We start from the raw sequence: 22281 nt of genomic DNA on the forward strand, positions 1-22281 counted from the left end.
TCTTGTGAATGCTTGTAAGTAGCTTGAGGCACTTTCAAAGGAAGTGACTTTCTCTGAAAGGACAGCATTTAGAAAGTGAAGCAACACTCCATTCACTTCGCACAGTGAATTGAAGTGTTGGAACAGACTGCTTCTCTTTCAGAGAAACGCATGTGAATTTCTGTTGAATGCTTGTAAGTAGCTTGAGGCACTTTCAAAAGAAAGTGATTTTCTCTGAAAGGAGAGCATATAGAAAGTGAAGCAACACTCCATTCACTTCGCACAGTGAATTGAAGTGTTGGAACAGACTGCTTCTCTTTCAGAAAAATGCATGTGAGTCTCTTGTGAATGCTTGTAAGTAGCTTAAGGCACTTTCAAAGGAAAGTGATTTTGTCTGAAAGGACAGCATTTAGAAAGTGAAGCAACACTTCATTCACTTTGCACAGTGAATTGAAGTGTTGGAACAGACTACTTCTCTCAGAGAAACGGATGTGAGTTTTTTGTGAATGCTTGTAAGTAGCTTAAGGCACTTTCAAAAGAAAGTGATTTTCTCTGAAAGGACAGCATTTAGAAAGTGAAGCAACACTCCATTCACTACGCAGAATGAATTGAAGTGTTTGAACAGACTGCTTCTCTTTCAGAGAAATGCATGTGAATTTCTGTTGAATGCTTGTAAGTAGCTTAAGGCACTTTCAAAGGAAAGTGATCTTCTCTGAAAGGACATCATTTAGAAAGTTAAGCAACACTCCATTCACTTCGCACAGTGAATTGAAGTGTTGGAACATACAGCTTCACTTTCAGAGAAATGCATGTGAATTTCTGTTAAATGCTTGTAAGTAGCTTAAGGCACTTTCAAAGGAAAGTGATTTTCTCTGAAAGGACAGCATTTAGAAAGTGAAGCAACACTCCATTTACTACGCACAGTGAATTGAAGTGTTGGAACAGACTGCTTCTCTTTCAGAGAAACAGATGTGGGTTTCTTGTGAATGCTTTTAAGTAGCTTAAGGCAGTTTCAAAAGAGAGTGATTTTCTCTAAAAGGACAGCATTTAGAAAGTGAAGCAACATTCCATTCACTACGCACAGTGAATTGAAGTGTTGGAACAGACTACTTAACTTTCATAGAAACCGATGTGAGTGTTTTTTGAATGCTTGTAAGTAGCTTAAGGCACTTTCAAAGGAATGTGATTTTCTCTGAAAGGACAGCATTTAGAAAGTGAAGCAACACTCCATTCACTTCGCACAGTGAATTGAAATGTTGGAACAGACTGCTTCTATTTCAGAGAAACGCATGTGAATTTCTGTTAAATGCTTGTAAGTAGCTTAAGGCACTTTCAAAGGAAAGTGATTTTCCCTAAAACTACAGCATTTAGAATGTGAAGGAACACTCCATTCACTTCACACAATGAATTGAAGTGTTGGAACAGACTGCTTCTCTTTCAGAGAAAAAGAAGTGAGTTTCTTGTGAATGCTTGTAAGTCGCTTAAGGCAGTTTCAAAAGAGAGTGATTTTCTCTAAAAGGAGAGCATATAGAAAGTGAAGCAACACTCCATTCACTACGCACAGTGAATTGAAGTGTTGGAACAGACTGCTTCTCTTTCAGAGAAACAGATGTGAGTTTCTTGTGAATGCTTGTAAGTAGCTTTAGGCACTTTCAAAGGAAAGTGACTTTCTCTGAAAGGACAGCATTTAGAAAGTGAAGCAACACTCCATTCACTTCGCACAGTGAATTGAAGTGTTGGAACAGACTGCTTCTCTTTCAGAGAAACGCATGTGAATTTCTGTTGAATGCCTGTAAGTAGCTTGAGGCACTTTCAAAGGAAAGTGATTTTCTCTGAAAGGACAGCATTTAGAACGTGAAGCAACACTCCATTCACTTCGCACAGTGAATTGAAGTGTTGGAACAGACTGCTTCTCTTTCAGAAAAATGCATGTGAGTCTCTTGTGAATGCTTGTAAGTAGCTTAAGGCACTTTTAAAGGAAAGTGATTTTCTCTGAAAGGAAAGCATTTAGAAAGTGAAGCAACACTTCATTCACTTTGCACAGTGAATTGAAATGTTGGAACAGACTACTTCTCTCAGAGAAACGGATGTGAGTTTTTTGTGAATGCTTGTAAGTAGCTTGAGGCACTTTCAAAGGAAAGTGATTTTCTCTGAAAGGACAACATTTAGAAAGTGAAGCAACACTCCATTCACTTCGCACAGTGAATTGAAGTGTTGGAACAGACTGCTTCTCTTTCAGAGAAAAAGATGTGAGTTTCTTGTGAATGCTTGTAAGTCGCTTAAGGCAGTTTCAAAAGAGAGTGATTTTCTCTAAAAGGAGAGCATTTGGAAAGTGAAGCAACACTCCATTCACTTCGAACAGTGAATTGAAGTGTTGGAACAGACTGCTTCTCTTTCAGAGAAACGCATGTGAATTTCTGTTGAATGCTTGTAAGTAGCTTAAGGCACTTTCAAAGGAAAGTGATTTTCTCTGTAAAGACAGCATTTAGAAAGTGAAGCAACAATCCACTCACTTCGCACAGTGAATTGAAGTGTTGGAACAGACTGCTTCTCTTTCAGAGAAACGCATGTGAATTTCTGTTGAATGCTTGTAAGTAGCTTAAGGCACTTTCAAAGGAAAGTGATTTTCTCTGAAAGGACAGCATTTAGAAAGTGAAGCAACACTCCATTCACTTTGCACAGTGAATTGAAGTGTTGGAACAGACTGCTTCTCTTTCAGAAAAATGCATGTGAGTTTCTTGTGAATGCTTGTAAGTAGCTTAAGGCACTTTCAAAGTAAAGTGATTTTCTCTAAAAAGGACAGCATTTAGAAAGTGAAGCAACACTCCATTCACTTCTCACAGTGAATTGAAGTGTTGGAACAGACTGTTTCTCTTTCAGAGAAATGCATGTGAATTTCTGTTGAATGCTTGTAAGAGCTTAAGGCACTTTCAAAGGAAAGTGATTTTCTCTGAAAGGACAGCATTTAGAAAGTGAAGCAACACTCCATTCACTTGGCACAGGGAATTGAAGTGTTGGAACAGACTGCTTCTCTTGAAGAGAAACGCATGTGAGTTTCTTGTGAATGCTTGTAAGTAGCCTAAGGCACTTTCAAAGGGAAGTGATTTTCTCTGAAAGGACAGCATTTAGAAAGAGAAGCAACACTCCATTCACTACGCACAGTGAATTGAAGTGTTGGAACAGACTGCTTCTCTATCAGAGAAAAAGAAGTGAGTTTCTTGTGAATGCTTGTAAGTAGCTTAAGGCAGTTTCAAAAGAGAGTGATTTTCACTAAAAGGAGAGTATTTAGAAAGTGAAGCAACACTCCATTCACTTCGCACAGTGAATTGAAGTATTGGAACAGACTGCTTCTCTTTCAGAGAAACGCATGTGAATTTCTGTTGAATGCTTGTAATTAGCTTAAGGCACTTTCAAAGGGAAGTGATTTTCTCTGAAAGGACAGCATTTAGAAAGTGAAGCAACACTCCATTCACTTCGCACAGTGAATTGAAGTGTTGGAACAGACTGCTTCTCTTTCAGAGAAACGCATGTGAATTTCTGTTGAATGCTTGTAATTAGCTTAAGCACTTTCAAAGGGAAGTGATTTTCTCTGAAAGGACAGCATTTAGAAAGTGAAGCAACACTCCATTCACTTCGCACAGTGAATTGAAGTGTTGGAACAGACTGCTTCTCTTTCAGAGAAACAGATGTGAGTTTCTTGTGAATGCTTGTAAGTAGCTTGAGGCACTTTCAAAGGAAAGTGACTTTCTCTGACAGGACAGCATTTAGAAAGTGAAGCAACATTCCATTCACTACGCACAGTGAATTGAAGTGTTGGAACAGACTACTTAACTTTCAGAGAAACCGATGTGAGTGTTTTGTGAATGCTTGTAAGTAGTTTAAGGCACTTTCAAAGGAATGTGATTTTCTCGGAAAGGACAGCATTTAGAAAGTGAAGCAACACTCCATTCACTTCGCACAGTGAATTGAAGTGTTGGAACACACTGCTTCTCTTTCAGAAAACGCATGTGAATTTCTGTTAAATGCTTGTAAGTAGCTTAAGGCACTTTCAAAGGAAAGTGATTTTCTCTGAAAGGACAGCATTTAGAAAGAGAAGCAACACTCCATTCACTTCGCACAGTGAATTGAAGTGTTGGAACAGACTGCTTCTCTATCAGAGAAACAGATGTGAGTTTCTTGTGAATGCTTTTAAGTAGCTTAAGGCAGTTTCAAAAGAGAGTGATTTTCCCTAAAAGGAGAGCATATAGAAAGTGAAGCAACACTCCATTCACTTCGCACAGTGAGTTGAAGTGTTGGAACAGACTGCTTCTCTTTCAGAGAAACGCATGTGAATTTCTGTTGAATGCTTGTAATAGCTTAAGGCACTTTCAAAGGAAAGTGATTTTCTCTGAAAGGACAGCATTTAGAAAGTGAAGCAACACTCCATTCACTTCGCACAGTGAATTGAAGTTGGAACAGACAGCTTCTCTTTCACAGAAACACATTTGAGTTTCCTGTGAATGCTTCTAAGTAGCTTAAGACACTTTCAAAGGAAAGTGATTTTCTCTGAAAGGACAGCATTTCAAATGTGAAGGAACACTCCATTCACTTCGCACAGTGAATTGAAGTGTTGTAACAGACTGCTTCTCTTTCAGAGAAAAAGATGTGAGTTTCTTGTGAATGCTTGTAAGTCGCTTAAGGCAGTTTCAAAAGAGAGTGATTTTCTCTAAAAGGAGAGCATTTAGAAAGTGAAGCAACACTCCATTCACTTCTCACAGTGAATTGAAGTGTTGGAACAGACTGCTTCTCTTTCAGAGAAATGCATGTGAATTTATGTTGAATGCTTGTAAGAGCTTAAGGCACTTTCAAAGGAATGTGATTTTCTCTGAAAGGACAGCATTTAGAAAGTGAAGCAACACTCCATTCACCTGGCACAGTGAATTGAAGTGTTGGAACAGACTGCTTCTCTTGAAGAGAAACGCATGTGAGTTTCTTATGAATGCTTGTAAGTAGCTTAAGGCACTTTAAAAGGAAAGTGATTTTCTCTGAAAGGACAGCATTTAGAAAGTGAAGCAACACTCCATTCACTTCGCACAGGGAATAGAAGTATTGGAACAGACTGCCTCTCTTTCAGAGAAACAGATGTGAGTTTCTTGTGAATGCTTGTAAGTAGCTTAAGGCAGTTTCAAAAGAGAGTGATTTTCTCTAAAAGGAGAGCATTTAGAAAGTGAGGCAATACTCCATTCACTTCGCACAGTGAATTGAAGTGTTGGAACAGACTGCTTCTCTTTCAGAGAAACGCATGTGAATTTCTGTTGAATGCTTGTAATTAGCTTAAGGCACTTTCTAAGGGAAGTGATTTTCTCTGAAAGGACAGCATTTAGAAAGTGAAGCAACACTCCATTCACTTCGCACAGTGAATTGAAGTGTTGGAACAGACTGCTTCTCTTTCAGAGAAACGCATGTGAATTTCTGTTGAATGCTTGTAAGTAGCTTGAGGCACTTTCAAAGGAAAGTGATTTTCTCTGAAAGGACAGCATTTAGAAAGTGAAGCAACACTCCATTCACTTCGCACAGTGAATTGAAGTGTTGGAACAGACTGCTACTCTTTCAGAAAAATGCATGTGTGTCTCTTGTGAATGCTTGTAAGTAGCTTAAGGCACTTTCAAAGGAAAGTGATTTTCTCTGAAAGGACAGCATTTAGAAAGTGAAACAACACTTCATTCACTTCGCACAGTGAATTGAAGTCTTGGAACAGACTACTTCTCTCAGAGAAACGGATGTGAGTTTTTTGTGAATGCTTGTAAGTAGCTTAAGGCACTTTCAAAGGAAAGTGATTTTCTCTGAAAGGACAGCATTTAGAAAGTGAAGCAACACTCCATTCACTACGCACAGTGAATTGAAATGTTTGAACAGACTGCTTCTCTTTCAGAGAAATGCATGTGAATTTCTGTTGAATGCTTGTAAGTAGCTTAAGGCACTTTCAAAGGAAAGTGATTTTCTCTGAAACTACAGCATTTAGAATGTGAAGGAACACTCCATTCACTTCGTACAATGAATTGAAGTGTAGGAACAGACTGCTTCTCTTTCAGAAAAAAAGATGTGAGTTTCTTGTGAATGCTTGTAAGTCGCTTAAGGCAGTTTCAAAAGAGAGTGATTTTCTCTAAAAGGAGAGCATATAGAAAGTGAAGCAACACTCCATTCACTTCGCACAGTGAATTGAAGTGTTGGAACAGACTGCTTCTCTTTCAGAGAAATGCATGTGAATTTCTGTTGAATGCTTGTAAGTAGCTTAAGGCACTTTCAAAAGAAAGTGATTTTCTCTGAAAGGACAGCATTTAGAAAGTGAAGCAACACTCCATTCACTTCGCACAGTGAATTGAAGTGTTGGAACAGACTGCTTCTCTTTCAGAGAAATGCATGTGAATTTCTGTTGAATGCTTGTAAGTAGCTTAAGGCACTTTCAAAGGAAAGTGATTTTCTCTGAAAGGACAGCATTTAGAAAGTGAAGCAACACTCCATTCAGTTCGCACAGTGAATTGAAGTGTTGGAACATACAGCTTCACTTTCAGAGAAACGCATATGAATTTCTGTTAAATGCTTGTAAGTAGCTTAAGGCACTTTCAAAGGAAAGTGATTTTCTCTGAAAGGACAGCATTTAGAAAGTGAAGCAACACTCCATTTACTAAGCACAGTGAATTGAAGTGTTGGAACAGACTGCTTCTCTTTCAGAGAAACAGATGTGAGTTTCTTGTGAATGCTTTTAAGTAGCTTAAGGCAGTTTCAAAAGAGAGTGATTTTCTCTAAAAGGACAGCATTTAGAAAGTGAAGCAACATTCCATTCACTACGCACAGTGAATTGAAGTGTTGGAACAGACTACTTAACTTTCAGAGAAACCGATGTGAGTGTTTTGTGAATGCTTGTAAGTCACTTAAGGCACTTTCAAAGAAATGTGATTTTCTCTGAAAGGACAGCATTTAGAAAGTGAAGCAACACTCCATTCACTTCGCACAGTGAATTGAAGTGTTGGAACAGACTGCTTCTCTTTCAGAGAAACGCATGTGATTTTCTGTTAAGCGCTTGTAAGTACCTTAAGGCACTTTCAGAGGAAAGTGATTTTCTCTGAAACTACAGCATTTAGAATGTGAAGGAACACTCCATTCACTTCGCACAATGAATTGAAGTGTTGGAACAGACTGCTTCTCTTTCAGAGAAACAGATGTGAGTTTCTTGTGAATGCTTTTAAGTCGCTTAAGGCAGTTTCAAAAGAGAGTGATTTTCTCTAAAAGGAGAGCATATAGAAAGTGAAGCAACACTCCATTCACTTCGGACAGTGAATTGAAGTGTTGGAACAGACTGCTTCTCTTTCAGAGAAACAGATGTGATTTTCTTCTGAATGCTTGTAAGTAGCTTAAGGCAGTTTCAAAAGAGAGTGATTTTCTCTAAAAGGAGAGCATATAGAAAGTGAAGCAACACTCCATTCACTTCGGACAGTGAATTGAAGTGTTGGAACAGACTGCTTCTCTTTCAGAGAAACGCATGTGAATTTCTGTGAAATGCTTGTAAGTAGCTTAAGGCACTTTCAAAGGAAAGTGATTTTCTCTGAAAGGACAGCATGTAGATAGTGAAGCACCACTCCATTCACTTCTGACAGTGAATTGAAGTGTTGGAACAGACTGCTTCTCTTTCAGAGAAATGCATGTGAATTTCTGTTGAATGCTTGTAAGAGCTTAAGGCACTTTCAAAGGAAAGTGATTTTCTCTGAAAGGAGAGCATTTAGAAAGTGAAGCAACACTCCATTCACTTGGCACAGTGAATTGAAGTGTTGGAGCAGACTGCTTCTCTTTCAGAGAAACGCATGTGAGTTTCTTGTGAATGCTTGTAAGAAGCTTAAGGCACTTTCAAAGGAAAGTGATTTTCTCTGAAAGGACAGCATTTAGAAAGTGAAGCAACACTCCATTCACTTCGCACAGTGAATAGAAGTGTTGGAACAGACTGCCTCTCTTTCAGAGAAACATATGTGAGTTTCTTGTGAATGCTTGTAAGTAGCTTAAGGCAGTTTCAAAAGAGAGCGATTTTCTCTAAAAGGAGAGCATTTAGAAAGTGAAGCAATACTCCATTCACTTCGCACAGTGAATTGAAGTGTTGGAACAGACTGCTTCTCTTTCAAAGAAACGCATGTGAATTTCTGTTGAATGCTTGTAAGAAGCTTAAGGCACTTTCAAAGGAAAGTGATTTTCTCTGAAAGGACAGCATTTAGAAAGTGAAGCAACACTCCATTCACTTCGCACAGTGAATTGAAGTGATGGAACAGACTGCTTCTCTTTCAGAAAAATTCATGTGAGTTTCTTGTGAATGCTTGTAAGTAGCTTAAGGCACTTTCAAAGGAAAGTGATTTTCTCTGAAAGGACAGCATTTAGAAAGTGAAGCAACACTCCATTCACTTTGCACAGTGAATTGAAGTGTTGGAACAGACTGCTTCTCTTTCAGAGAAACGCATGTGAAATTCTGTTGAATGCTTGTAAGTAGCTTAAGGGACTTTCAAAGGAGAGTGATTTTCTCTGAAAGGACAGCATTTAGAAAGTGAAGCAACACTCCATTCACTTAGCACAGTGAATTGAAGTGTTGGAACAGACTGCTTCACTTTCAGAGAAACGCATGTGAATTTCTGTTGAATGCTTGTAAGTAGCTTAAGGCACTTTCAAAGGGAAGTGATTTTCTCCGAAAGGACACCATTTAGAAAGTGAAGCAACACTCCATTCACTTTGCACAGTGAATTGAAGTGTTGGAACAGACTGCTTCTCTTTCAGAGAAATGCATGTGAATTTCTGTTGAATGCTTGTAAGTAGCTTAAGGCACTTTCAAAGGAAAGTGATTTTCTCTGAAAGGACAGCATTTAGAAAGTGATGCAACACTCCATTCACTTCGCACAATGAATTGAAGTGTTGGAACAGACTGCTTCTCTTTCAGAGAAACAGATGTGATTTTCTTGTGAATGTTTGTAAGTAGCTTAAGGCAGTTTCAAAAGAAAGTGATTTTCTCTAAAAGGAGAGCATATAGAAAGTGAAGCAACACTCCATTCACTTCGCACAGTGAACTGAAGTGTTGGAACAGACTGCTTCTCTTTCAGAGAAACGCATGTGAATTTCTGTTAAATGCTTGTAAGTAGCTTAAGGCACTTTCAAAGGAAAGCGATTTTCTCTGAAAGGACAGGATTTAGAAAGTGAAGCAACACTCCATTCACCTCGCACAGTGAATTGAAGTGTTGGAACAGACTGCTTCTCTTTCAGAAAAATGCATGTGAGTTTCTTGTGAATGCTTGTGAGTCGCTTAAGGCAGTTTCAAAAGAGAGTGATTTTCTCTAAAAGGAGAGCACATAGAAAGTGAAGCAACACTCCATTCACTTCGCACAGTGAATTGAAGTGTTGGAACAGACTGCTTCTCTTTCAGAGAAATGCATGTGAATTTCTGTTGAATGCTTGTAAGTAGCTTAAGGCAGTTTCAAAGGAAAGTGATTTTCTCTGAAAGGACATCATTTAGAAAGGGAAGCAACACTCCATTCACTTGGCACAGTGAATTGAAGTGTTGGAACAAACTGCTTCTCTTGAAGAGAAACGCATGTGAATTTCTGTTGAATGCTTGTAAGTAGCTTTAGGAACTTTCAAAGGAAAGTGATTTTCTCTGAAAGGACAGCATTTAGAAAGTGAAGCAACACTGCATTCACTTCGCAAAGTGAATTGAAGTGTTGGAACAGACTGCTTCTCTTTCAGAGTAACAGATGTGATTTTCTTGTGAATGCTTGTAAGTAGCTTAATGCAGTTTCAAAAGAGAGTGATTTACTCTAAAAGGAGAGCATATAGAAAGTGAAGCAACACTCCATTCATTTTGCACAGTGAATTGAAGTGTTGGAACAGACTGCTTCTCTTTCAGACAAACGCATGTGAATTTCTGTTAAATGCTTGTAAGTAGCTTAAGGTACTTTCAAAGGAAAGTGATTTTCTCTGAAAGGACAGCATTTAGAAAGTGAAGCAACACTCTATTCACTTCTCACAGTGAATTGAAGTGTTGGAACAGACTGCTTCTCTTTCAGAGAAATGCATGTGAATTTCTGTTGAATGCTTGTAAGAGCTTAAGGCACTTTCAAAGGAAAGTGATTTTCTCTGAAAGGACAGCATTTAGAAAGTGAAGCAACACTCCATTCACTTGGCACAGTGAATTGAAGTGTTGGAACAGACTGCTACTCTTTCAGAGAAAAAGATGTGAGTTTCTTGTGAATGCTTGTAAGTAGCTTAAGGCACTTTCAAAGGAAAGTGATTTTCTCTGAAAGGACAGCATTTAGAAAGTGAAGCAACACACCATTCACTTCGCACAGTGAATAGAAGTGTTGGAACAGACTGCCTCTCTTTCAGAGAAAAAGATGTGAGTTTCTTGTGAATGCTTGTAAGTCGCTTAAGGCAGTTTCAAAGGAAAGTGATTTTCTCTGTAAGGACAGCATTTAGAAAGTGAAGCAACACTCCATTCACTTCGCACAGTGAATTGAAGTGTTGGAACAGACGGCTTCTCTTTCAGAGAAACTCATGTGAGTTGCTGGTGAATGCTTGTATGTAGGTGAAAGTAGTTTCAAAGGAAAGTGATTTTCTCTGAAAGTACAGGATTTAGAAAGTGAACCAACACTCCATTCACTTCACACAGTGAATTGAAGTGTTGGAACAGACTGCTTCTCTTTCAGAGAAACTCATGTGAGTTGCTGGTGAATGCTTGTAAGTAGCTTAAGGCACTTTCAAAGGAAAGTGATTTTCTCTGAAAGGAGAGCATTTAGAAAGTGAAGCAACACTCCATTCACTTGGCACAGTGAATTCAAGTGTTGGAACAGACTGCTTCTCTTTCAGAGAAACGCATGTGAGTTTCTTGTGAATGCTTGTAAGTAGCTTAAGGCACTTTCAAAGGAAAGTGATTTTCTCTGAAAGGACAGCATTTAGAAAGTGAAGCAACACTCCATTCACTTCGCACAGTGAATAGAAGTGTTGGAACAGACTGCCTCTCTTTCAGAGAAACAGATGTGAGTTTCTTGTGAATGCTTGTAAGTAGCTTAAGGCAGTTTCAAAAGAGAGCGGTTTTCTCTAAAAGGAGAGCATTTAGAAAGTGAAGCAATACTCCATTCACTTCGCACAGTGAATTGAAGTGTTGGAACAGACTGCTTCTCTTTCAGAGAAACGCATGTGAATTTCTGTTAAATGCTTGTAAGTAGCTTAAGGTACTTTCAAAGGAAAGTGATTTTCTCTGAAAGGACAGCATTTAGAAAGTGAAGCAACACTCCATTCACTTCTCACAGTGAATTGAAGTGTTGGAACAGACTGCTTCTCTTTCAGAGAAATGCATGTGAATTTCTGTTGAATGCTTGTAAGAGCTTAAGGCACTTTCAAAGGAAAGTGATTTTCTCTGAAAGGACAGCATTTAGAAAGTGAAGCAACACTCCATTCACTTGGCACAGTGAATTGAAGTGTTGGAACAGACTGCTACTCTTTCAGAGAAAAAGATGTGAGTTTCTTGTGAATGCTTGTAAGTAGCTTAAGGCACTTTCAAAGGAAAGTGATTTTCTCTGAAAGGACAGCATTTAGAAAGTGAAGCAACACACCATTCACTTCGCACAGTGAATAGAAGTGTTGGAACAGACTGCCTCTCTTTCAGAGAAAAAGATGTGAGTTTCTTGTGAATGCTTGTAAGTCGCTTAAGGCAGTTTCAAAGGAAAGTGATTTTCTCTGTAATGACAGCATTTAGAAAGTGAAGCAACACTCCACTCATTTCGCAGAGTGAATTGAAGTGTTGGAACAGACTGCTTCTCTTTCAGAGAAACGCATGTGAATTTCTGTTGAATGCTTGTAAGTAGCTTAAGGCACTTTCAAAGGAAAGTGATTTTCACTGAAAGGACAGCATTTAGAAAGTGAAGCAACACTCCATTCACTTCGCACCGTGAATTGAAGTGTTGGAACAGACTGCTTCTCTTTCAGAAAAATGCACGTGAGTTTCTTGTGAATTCTTGTAAGTAGCTTAAGGCACTTTCAAAGGAAAGTGATTTTCTCTGAAAGGACAGCATTTAGAAAGTGAAGCAACACTCCATTCACTTCGCACAGTGAATTGAAGTATTGGAACAGACTGCTTCTCTTTCAGAGAAAGGCATGTGAATTTCTGTTGAATGCTTGTAAGTAGCTTAAGGCACTTTCAAAGGAAAGTGATTTTCTCCGAAAGGACAGCATTTAGAAAGTGAAGCAACACTCCATTCACTTTGCACAGTGAATTGAAGTGTTGGAACAGACTTCTTCCCTTTTAGAGAAACGCATGTGAATTTCTGTTGAATGCTTGTAATTAGCTTAAGTCACTTTCAAAGGGAAGTGATTTTCTCTGAAAGGACAGCATTTAGAAAGTGAAGCAACACTCCATTCACTTTGCACAGTGAATTAAAGTGTTGGAACAGACTGCTTCTCTTTCAGAGAAATGCATGTGAATTTCTGTTGAATGCTTGTAAGTAGCTTAAGGCACTGTCAAATGGAAGTGATTTTGTCTGAAAGGACAGCATTTAGAAAGTGAAGCAACACTGCATTCACTTCGCACAGTGAATTGAAGTGTTGGAACAGACTGCTTCTCTTTCAGAGAAACAGATGTGATTTTCTTGTGAATGCTTGTAAGTAGCTTAAGGCAGTTTCAAGAGAGAGTGATTTTCTGTAAAAGGACAGCATTTAGAAAGTGAAGCAACACTCCATTCACTTCGCACAGTGAATTGAAGTGTTGGAACAGACTGCTTCTCTTTCAGAGAAACTCATGTGAGTTGCTGGTGAATGCTTGTATGTAGGTGAAAGTAGTTTCAAAGGAAAGTGATTTTCTCTGAAAGTACAGGATTTAGAAAGTGAACCAACACTCCATTCACTTCACACAGTGAATTGAAGTGTTGGAACAGACTGCTTCTCTTTCAGAGAAACTCATGTGAGTTGCTGGTGAATGCTTGTAAGTAGCTTAAGGCACTTTCAAAGGAAAGTGATTTTCTCTGAAAGGAGAGCATTTAGAAAGTGAAGCAACACTCCATTCACTTGGCACAGTGAATTGAAGTGTTGGAACAGACTGCTTCTCTTTCAGAGAAACGCATGTGAGTTTCTTGTGAATGCTTGTAAGTAGCTTAAGGCACTTTCAAAGGAAAGTGATTTTCTCTGAAAGGACAGCATTTAGAAAGTGAAGCAACACTCCATTCACTTCGCACAGTGAATAGAAGTGTTGGAACAGACTGCCTCTCTTTCAGAGAAACAGATGTGAGTTTCTTGTGAATGCTTGTAAGTAGCTTAAGGCAGTTTCAAAAGAGAGCGATTTTCTCTAAAAGGAGAGCATTTAGAAAGTGAAGCAATACTCCATTCACTTCGCACAGTGAATTGAAGTGTTGGAACAGACTGCTTCTCTTTCAGAGAAACGCATGTGAATTTCTGTTAAATGCTTGTAAGTAGCTTAAGGTACTTTCAAAGGAAAGTGATTTTCTCTGAAAGGACAGCATTTAGAAAGTGATGCAACACTCCATTCACTTCGCACAGTGAATTGAAGTGTTGGAACAGACTGCTTCTTTTTCAGAGAAACAGATGTGATTTTCTTGTGAATGCTTGTAAGTATCTTAAGGCAGTTTCAAAAGAAAGTGATATTCTCTAAAAGGAGAGCATATAGAAAGTGAAGCAACACTCCATTCACTTCGCACAGTGAACTGAAGTGTTGGAACAGACTGCTTCTCTTTCAGAGAAACGCATGTGAATTTCTGTTAAATGCTTGTAAGTAGCTTAAGGCATTTTCAAAGGAAAGCGATTTTCTCTGAAAGGACAGCATTTAGAAAGTGAAGCAACACTCCATTCACCTCGCACAGTGAATTGAAGTGTTGGAACAGACTGCTTCTCTTTCAGAGAAAAAGATGTGAGTTTCTTGTTAATGCTTGTAAGTCGCTTAAGGCAGTTTCAAAAGAGAGTGATTTTCTCTAAAAGGAGAGCACATAGAAAGTGAAGCAACACTCCATTCACTTCGCACAGTGAATTGAAGTGTTGGAACAGACTGCTTCTCTTTCAGAGAAATGCATGTGAATTTCTGTTGAATGCTTGTAAGTAGCTTAAGGCAGTTTCAAAGGAAAGTGATTTTCTCTGAAAGGACATCATTTAGAAAGGGAAGCAACACTCCATTCACTTGGCACAGTGAATTGAAGTGTTGGAACAGACTGCTTCTCTTGAAGAGAAACGCATGTGAATTTCTGTTGAATGCTTGTAAGTAGATTTAGGAACTTTCAAAGGAAAGTGACTTTCTCTGAAAGGACAGCATTTAGAAAGTGAAGCAACACTGCATTCACTTCGCACAGTGAAGAGAAGTGTTGGAACAGACTGCTTCTCTTTCAGAGAAACAGATGTGAGTTTCTTGTGAATGCTTGTAAGTAGCTTAAGGCACTTTCAAAGGAAAGTGATTTTCTCTGAAAGGACAGCATTTAGAAAGTGAAGCAACACTAAATTCACTTCGCTCAGTGAATTGAAGTATTGGAACAGACTGCTTCTCTTTCAGAGAAACGCATGTGAATTTCTGTTGAATGCTTGTAAGTAGCTTAAGGCACTTTCAAAGGAAAGTGATTTTCTCTGAAAGGACAGAATTTTGAAAGTGAAGCAACACTCCATTCACTTCGCACAGTGAATTGAAGTGTTGGAACAGACTGCTTCTCTTTCAGAGAAACAGATGTGATTTTCTTGTGAATGCTTGTAAGTAGCTTAAGGCAGTTTCAAAAGAGAGTGATTTTCTCTAAAAGGAGAGCATATAGAAAGTGAAGCAACACTCCATTCATTTCGCACAGTGAATTGAAGTGTTGGAACAGACTGCTTCTCTTTCAGAGAAACGCATGTGAATTTCTGTTAAATGCTTGTAAGTAGCTTAAGGCACTTTCAAAGGAAAGTGATTTTCTCTGAAAGGACAGCATTTAGAAAGTGAAGCAACACTCCATTCAGTTCGCACAGTGAATTGTAGTGTTGGAACAGACTGCCTCTCGTTCAGAGAAACTCATGTGAGTTTCTTGTGAATGCTTATAATTATCTTAAGGAACTTTCAAAGAAAGTGATTTTCTCGGAAAGTACAGCCTTTAGAAAGTGAAGCAACACTCCATTCACTTCGCACAGTGAATTGAAGTGTTGGAACAGACTGCTTCTCTTTCAGAGAAATGCATGTGAGTTGCTGGTGAATGCGTGTAAGTAGCTTAAGGCACTTTCAAAGAAGAGTCATTTTCTCTGAAAGTACAACATTTAGAAAGTGAAACAACAACACATTCACTTCGCCCAGTGAATTGAAGTGTTGGAACAGACTACTTCTCTTTCAGAGAAACTCATGTGTGTTGCTGGTGCATGCTTGTAAGTAGCTTAAGGCAGTTTCAAAGGAAAGTGATTTTCTCTGAAAGTACAGCATTTAGAAAGTGACGCAACAGTCCATTCACTTCACACAGTGAATTGAAGTGTTGGAACAGACTGCTTCTCTTTCAGAGAAACTCATGTGAGTTGCTGGTGAATGCTTGTAAGTAGCTTAAGGCAGTTTCAAAGGAAAGTGATTTTCTCTGAAAGTACAGGATTTAGAAAATGAAGCAACACTCCATTCACTTCACACAGTGAATTGAAGTGTTGGAACAGACTGCTTCTCTTTCAGAGAAACTCATGTGAGTTGCTGGTGAATGCTTGTAAGTAGCTTAAGGCAGTTTCAAAGAAAAGTGATTTTCTCTGAAAGTACAGCATTTAGAAAGTGAAGCAACACTCCATTCACTTTGCACAGTGAATTGAAGTGTTGGAACAGACTGCTTCTCTTTCAGAGAAACTCATGTGAGTTGCTGGTGAATGCTTGTAAGTAGCTTAAGGCAGTTTCAATGGAAAGTGATTTTCTCTGAAAGGACAGCATTTAAAAGTGACGCAACACTCCATTACCTTTGCACAGTGAATTGAAGTGTTGGAACAGACTGCTTCTCTTTCAGAGAAACTCATGTGAGTTGCTGGTGAATGCTTGTAAGTAGCTTAAGGCAGTTTCAAAGAAAAGTGATTTTCTCTGAAAGTACAGCATTTAGAAAGTGAAGCAACACTCCATTCACTTTGCACAGTGAATTGAAGTGTTGGAACAGACTGCTTCTCTTTCAGAGAAACTCATGTGAGTTTCTTGTGAATGCTTGTAAGTAGCTTAAGGCAGTATCAAAGGAAAGTGATTTTCTCTGAAAATACAGCATTTACAAAGTGAAACAACAACACATTCACTTCGCACAGTGAATTGAAGTGTTGGAACAGACTGCTTCTCTTTCAGAGAAACTCATGTAAGTTGCTGGTGAATACTTGTAAGTAGCTTAAGGCACTTTCAAAGGAAAGTGATTTTCTCTGAAAGAACAGCATTTAGAAAGTGAAGCAACACTCCATTCAATTCGCACAGTGAATTGAAGTGTTGGAACAGACTGCTTCTCTTTCAGAGAAATGCATGTGAGTTGCTGTTGAATGCTTGTAAGTAGCTTAAGGCAGTTTCAAAGGAAAGTGATTTTCTCTGAAAGTACAACATTTAGAAAGTGAAACAACAACACATTCACTTCTCCCAGTGAATTGAAATGTTGGAACAGTCTGCTTCTCTTTCAGAGAAACTCATGTCAGTTGCTGGTGAATGCTTGTAAGTAGCTTAAGGCAGTTTCAAAGGAAAGTTTTTTTCTGTGAAAGTGCAGCATTTAGAAAGTGAAGCAACACTCCATTTACTTCGCACAGTGAATTGAGGTGTTGTAACAGACTGCTAATCTTTCAGAGAACCTCATGTAAGTTACTGGTGAATGCTTGTAAGTAGCTTAAGGCACTTTCAAAGGAAAGTGATTTTCTCTGAAAGTACAGCATTTAGAAAGTGAAGCAACCCTCCATTCACTTCGCACAGTGAATTGAAGTGTTGGAACAGACTGCTTCTCTTTCAGAGAAATGCATGTGAGTTTCTTGTGAATGCTTATATTTATCTTAAGGCACTTTCAAAGAAAGTGATTTTCTCTGAAAGTACAGCATTTAGAAAGTGAAGCAACACTCCATTCAGTTCGCACAGTGAATTGAAGTGTTGGAACATACTGCTTCTCTTTCAGAGAAATGCATGTGTGTTGCTGTTGAATGCTTGTAAGTAGCTTAAGGCAGTTTCAAAGGAAAGTGATTTTCTCTGAAAGCACTGCATTTTGAAAGTGAAGCAACACTCCATTCACTTTGAACAGTGAATTGAAGTGTTGGAACAGACTGCTTCTCTTTCAGAGAAATGCATGTGAATTGCTGGTTAATGCTTGTAAGTAGCTTAAGGCAGTTTCAAAGGACAGTGATTTTCTCTGAAAGTACAGCATTTAGAAAGTGAAGCAACACTCCATTCAATTCGCACAGTCAATTCAAGTGTTGGAACAGACTGCTTCTCTTTCAGAGAAACTCATGTGAGTTGCTGGTGAATGCTTGTGTGTAGGTGAAGGTAGTTTCAAAGGAAAGTGATTTTCTCTGAAAGTACAGCATTTAGAAAGTGAAGCAACACTCCATTCACTATGCACAGTGAATTGAAGTGTTGGAACAGACTGCTTCTCTTTCAGAGAAACTCATGTGAGTTGCTGGTGAATGCTTGTAAGTAGCTTAATGCAGTTTCAAAGGAAAGTGATTTTCCCTGAAAGTACAGCATTTTGAAAGTGAAGCAACACTCTATTCACTTCAAACAGTGAATTGAACTTTTGGAACAGACTGCTTCTCTTTCAGAGAAATGCATGTGAGTTGCTGGTGAATGCTTGTAAGTAGCTTAAGGCAGTTTCAAAGGAAAGTGATTTTCTCTGAAAGTACAGCATTTAGAAAGTGACGCAACACTCCGTTCACTTCACACAGTGAATTGAAGTGTTGGAACAGACTGTTTCTTTTTCAGAGAAACTCATGTGAGTTGCTGGTGAATGCTTGTTAGTAGCTTAAGGCAGTTTCAAAGGAAAGTGATTTTCTCTGAAAGCACTGCATTTTGAAAGTGAAACAACACTCCATTCACTTCGAACAGTGAATTGAAGTGTTGGAACAGACTGCTTCTCTTTCAGAGAAACTCATGTGAGTTTCTTGTGAATGCTTATAATTATCTTAAGGAACTTTCAAAGAAAGTGATTTTCTCGGAAAGTACAGCATTTAGAAAGTGAAGCAACACTCCAATCACTTCGCACAGTGAATTGAAGTGTTGGAACAGACTGCTTCTCTTTCAGAGAAATGCATGTGAGTTGCTGGTGAATGCGTGTAAGTAGCTTAAGGCACTTTCAAAGAAGAGTCATTTTCTCTGAAAGTACAGCATTTAGAAAGTGAAACAACAACACATTCACTTCGCCCAGTGAAGTGAAGTGTTGGAACAGACTGCTTCTCTTTCAGAGAAACTCATGTGTGTTGCTGGTGCATGCTTGTAAGTAGCTTAAGGCAGTTTCAAAGGAAAGTGATTTTCTCTGAAAGTACAGCATTTAGAAAGTGACGCAACACTCCATTCACTTCACACAGTGAATTGAAGTGTTGGAACAGACTGCTTCTCTTTCAGAGAAACTCATGTGAGTTGCTGGTGAATGCTTGTAAGTAGCTTAAGGCAGTTTCAAAGGAAAGTGATTTTCTCTGAAAGTACAGGATTTAGAAAATGAAGCAATACTCCATTCACTTCACACAGTGAATTGAAGTGTTGGAACAGACTGCTAATCTTTCAGAGAAATGTATGTGAGTTGCTGGTGAATGCGTGTAAGTAGCTTAAGGTAGTTTCAAAGGAAAGTGATTTTCTCTGAAAGGACAGGATTTAGAAAGTGAAACAACAACACATTCACTTCGCACAGTGAATTGAAGTGTTGGAACAGACTGCTTCTCTTTCAGAGAAACTCATGTGAGTTGCTGGTGAATGCTTGTAAGTAGCTTAAGGCAGTTTCAATGGAAAGTGATTTTCTCTGAAAGGACAGCATTTAGAAAGTGACGCAACACTCCATTAACTTTGCACAGTGAATTGAAGTGTTGGAACAGACTGCTTCTCTTTCAGAGAAACTCATGTGAGTTGCTGGTGAATGATTGTAAGTAGCTTAAGGCAGTTTCAAAGAAAAGTGATTTTCTCTGAAAGTACAGCATTTAGAAAGTGAAGCAACACTCCATTCACTTTGCACAGTGAATTGAAGTGTTGGAACAGACTGCTTCTCTTTCAGAGAAACTCATGTGAGTTTCTTATGAATGCTTGTAAGTAGCTTAAGGCAGTATCAAAGGAAAGTGATTTTCTCTGAAAATACAGCATTTACAAAGTGAAACAACAACACATTCACTTCGCACAGTGAATTGAAGTGTTGGAACAGACTGCTTCTCTTTCAGAGAAACTCATGTAAGTTGCTGGTGAATGCTTGTAAGTAGCTTAAGGCACTTTCAAAGGAAAGTGATTTTCTCTGAAAGAACAGCATTTAGAAAGTGAAGGAACACTCCATTCAATTCGCACAGTGAATTGAAGTGTTGGAACAGTCTGCTTCTCTTTCAGAGAAACTCATGTGAGTTGCTGGTGAATGCTTGTAAGTAGCTTAAGGCAGTTTCAAAGGAAAGTGATTTTCTCTGAAAGTACAGCATTTAGAAAGTGAAGCAACACTCCATTCACTATGCACAGTGAATTGAAGTGTTGGAACAGACTGCTTCTCTTTCAGAGAAACTCATGTGAGTTGCTGGTGAATGCTTGTAAGTAGCTTAAGGCAGTTTCAAAGGAAAGTTTTTTTCTGTGAAAGTGCAGCATTTAGAAAGTGAAGCAACACTCCATTCACTTCGCACAAGGAATTGAGGTGTTGGAACAGACTGCTAATCTTTCAGAGAACCTCATGTAAGTTGCTGGTGAATGCTTGTAAGTAGCTTAAGGCACTTTCAAAGGAAAGTGATTTTCTCTGAAAGTACAGCATTTAGAAAGTGAAGCAACCCTCCATTCACTTCGCACAGTGAATTGAAGTGTTGGAACAGACTGCTTCTCTTTCAGAGAAATGCATGTGAGTTTCTTGTGAATGCTTATATTTATCTTAAGGCACTTTCAAAGAAAGTGATTTTCTCTGAAAGTACAGCATTTAGAAAGTGAAGCAACACTCCATTCAGTTCGCACAGTGAATTGAAGTGTTGGAACAGACTGCTTCTCTTTCAGAGAAACTCATGTGAGTTGCTGGTGAATGCTTGTAAGTAGCTTAAGGCACTTTCAAAGGAACGTGATTTTCCCTGAAAGTACAGCATTTTGAAAGTGAAGCAACACTCGATTCACTTCAAACAGTGAATTGAACTGTTGGAACAGACTGCTTCTCTTTCAGAGAAATGCATGTGAGTTGTTGGTGAATGCTTGTAAGTAGCTTAAGGCACGTTCAAAGAAGAGTCATTTTCTCTGAAAGTACAGCATTTAGAAAGTGAAACAACAACACATTCACTTCGCCCAGTGAATTGAAGTGTTGGAACAGACTGCTTCTCTTTCAGAGAAACTCATGTGAGTTGCTGGTGAATGCCTGTAAGTAGCTTAAGGCAGTTTCAAAGGAAAGTGATTTTCTCTGAAAGTACAGCATTTAGAAAGTGACGCAACACTCCGTTCACTTCACAGAGTGAATTGAAGTGTTGGAACAGACTGTTTCTTTTTCAGAGAAACTCATGTGAGTTGCTGGTGAATGCTTGTTAGTAGCTTAAGGCAGTTTCAAAGGAAAGTGATTTTCTCTGAAAGCACTGCATTTTGAAAGTGAAACAACACTCCATTCACTTCGAACAGTGAATTGAAGTGTTGGAACAGACTGCTTCTCTTTCTGAGAAATGCATGTGAGTTTCTTGTGAATGCTTATAAATATCTTAAGGAACTTTCAAAGAAAGTGATTTTCTGGAAAGTACAGCATTTAGAAAGTGAAGCAACACTCCATTCACTTCGCACAGTGAATTGAAGTGTTGGAACAGACTGCTTCTCTTTCAGAGAAATGCACGTGAGTTGCTGTTGAATGCTTGTAAGTAGCTTAAGGCAGTTTCAAAGGAAAGTGATTTTCTCTGAAATTACAGCATTTTGAAAGTGAAGCAACACTCCATTCACTTCAAACAGTGAATTGAACTGTTGGAACAAACTGCTTCTCTTTCAGAGAAATGCATGTGAGTTGCTGGTGAATGCTTGTTAGTAGCTTAAGGCACTTTCAAAGGAAAGTGATTTTCTCTGAAAGGACAGCATTTAGAAAGTGACACAACACTCCATTCACTTCACACAGTGAATTGAAGTGTTGGAACAGACTGCTTCTCTTTCAGAGACAGATGTGATTTTGTTATGAATGCTTGTAAGTAGCTTAAGGCAGTTTCAAAAGAAAGTGATTTTCTCTAAAAGGAGAGCATATAGAAAGTGAAGCAACACTGCATTCACTTCGCACAGTGAATTGAAGTGTTGGAACAGACTGCTTCTCTTTCAGAGAAACGCATGTGAATTTCTGTTAAATGCTTGTAAGTAGCTTAAGGCACTTCCAAAGAAAGTGATTTTCTCTGAAAGGACAGCATTTAGAAAGTGAAGCACACTCCATTCACTTCACACAGTGAATTGAGGTGTTGGAACAGACTGCTAATCTTTCAGAGAACCTCATGTAAGTTGCTTGTGAATGCTTGTAAGTAGCTTAAGGCACTTTCAAAGGAAAGTGATTTTCTCTGAAAGGAGAGCATTTAGAAAGTGAAGCAACACTCCATTCACTTTGGACAGTGAATTGAAGTGTTGGAACAGACTGCTTCTCTTTCAGAGAATCGCATGTGAATTTCTGTTGAATGCCTGTAAGTAGCTTAAGGGACTTTCAAAGGAGAGTGATTTTCTCTGAAAGGACAGCATTTAGAAAGTGAAGCAACACTCCATTCACTTTGCACAGTGAATTGAAGTTTTGGAACAGACTGCTTCTCTTTCAGAGAAACGCATGTGAATTTCTGTTGAATGCTTGTAAGTAGCTTAAGGCACTTTCAAAGGGAAGTGATTTTCTCCGAAGGGACAGCATTTAGAAAGTGAAGCAACACTCCATTCACTTCGCACAAGGAATTGAGGTGTTGGAACAGACTGCTAATCTTTCAGAGAACCTCATGTAAGTTGCTGGTGAATGCTTGTAAGTAGCTTAAGGCACTTTCAAAGGAAAGTGATTTTCTCTGAAAGTACAGCATTTAGAAAGTGAAGCAACCCTCCATTCACTTCGCACAGTGAATTGAAGTGTTGGAACAGACTGCTTCTCTTTCAGAGAAATGCATGTGAGTTTCTTGTGAATGCTTATATTTATCTTAAGGCACTTTCAAAGAAAGTGATTTTCTCTGAAAGTACAGCAT

This window comes from Myodes glareolus, chromosome 18 (genome assembly GCF_982192425.1).
Source record: "Myodes glareolus chromosome 18, mMyoGla1.1, whole genome shotgun sequence".
Lineage (NCBI taxonomy): Eukaryota > Metazoa > Chordata > Mammalia > Rodentia > Cricetidae > Myodes > Myodes glareolus.